Here is a 1,437-nt window from a genome sequence, read left to right on the forward strand (position 1 = left end):
AACCTGGAGCAAGAGGCACACTTGTGTCCTCAACTGAAGGAGAGTTAACAGGAGTAATAGATGGGAAAGATTTAGGAACGCTCTATTGGTACTCTCTATCACTCTTAAGGGCATAAACAACATTACATTGGTTAGAGGGCCCTTGTTGGGTCTGACCTTGTACTATATTCAGTGGTGCATTAGTTGGTGTTTGTGAACTAACAGGCTAATGATGCCTAGGGTTAGGCTCTGGTTGACTGGGTAAAGTTCCTTTCTCCCTCTTACGCATAATTGAGACAACTTGGGTGAGTTCTCTTGTAAGATTTTGATGGCGTGTCATGAGAAGGGCTATATTTTTTTCTAAGTCACTTATTCTACTTGCCTCTCCAATGTTGGAAAACCCAGGGGATTGCTGATAAGATGATAAGAGAGGGGCCCTAGGAAAACTAGCCTAAGGTCCTACATTTGACCTAGGAAAAGTATTTTGGGAAAAAGATTGTTGTGCAAAGGAAGGCCTTTGGAGTCCAGGTTGACCTTGATTATGGATATTGGAAGGCCCTGCTTGGTTGCCCTGATTCTAAGAGAAATTTCGGTGATTTCTCCATCCTAGATTATAGGTGTTACTATATGGATTATTCTGGTATAAGACATTAACACTATAATTAGAAGTGCCCCCAGAGGTGTTGGGGCATTCTTCTATGACATGTCTAGGGGACTGGCACCAAGCACAAATCTTAACCAAATTGACTGATGATGGCTCTCTAGGAACAATAGCCTCAATTCTCTTGATTAGGCTATCCAAATGGGCTTCCTTGGCTACTATCCTATCCAAAAAATATCCTTTTCCTCCTATGGTTCTTTCACTCTTTTGGGTTGATTCCCACTCACGGGTTTTGTCAGCTAAGTCAAGTAAGAATTCCCATACCTTTCCTTCATCTGTAAAGGATGTGAATCCCTCAGGGCACATAGACTCTATCATTTGTTTAGTTGGGTAATCAATACCCTCATAAATTATTTGACAAAAATGCCATAAGTCTAGGCCATAGTGAGGGTACTCTTGGAGTAGATCCTTGAATCTCTCCATAAGTTTGGAAAATGACTCACTAGGCTTTTGCCTAAACTGAAGGATATCACTTTTAAGCTTATTGGTCTTGTGAGTTGGGAAAAATTCTTAAGACAACTGTGAACTGTTCCCATGAGGTTATGGAATTTGTGGGTAACCCATACAACCATTTCTTAGCTTAGTCTTTTAATGCAAAAGTGATAAACCTAAGCTTAACAGCATCATCAAAAAGCTGTTGGATCTTAATTAGAACACATACCTCCTCAAATTCCCTTAGAAATAAGTTTGCATCCTCAGAGGTCAACCCAAGTGGGGCAACATAGTGATGTATTGATATTTGAGTTCAAAATGATTGCCCTGGGCTTGTGGTAGAACTATGCAGGAAGGTTGGGTTG

The 1,437-nt window shown here is 40.7% G+C and overlaps 1 non-coding gene across 1 annotated transcript; it reads left to right on the plus strand.

The window, feature by feature from the left end:
- Positions 1-1,016: 1,016 nt before the first annotated feature.
- LOC122077623 lies at positions 1,017-1,123 on the plus strand. The gene has a single exon (XR_006139870.1). It is a non-coding gene; the product is annotated as a small nucleolar RNA R71 (small nucleolar RNA).
- The last annotated feature ends 314 nt before the right edge of the window (positions 1,124-1,437 follow it).

Source organism: Macadamia integrifolia, chromosome 4, assembly GCF_013358625.1.
Source record: "Macadamia integrifolia cultivar HAES 741 chromosome 4, SCU_Mint_v3, whole genome shotgun sequence".
Lineage (NCBI taxonomy): Eukaryota > Viridiplantae > Streptophyta > Magnoliopsida > Proteales > Proteaceae > Macadamia > Macadamia integrifolia.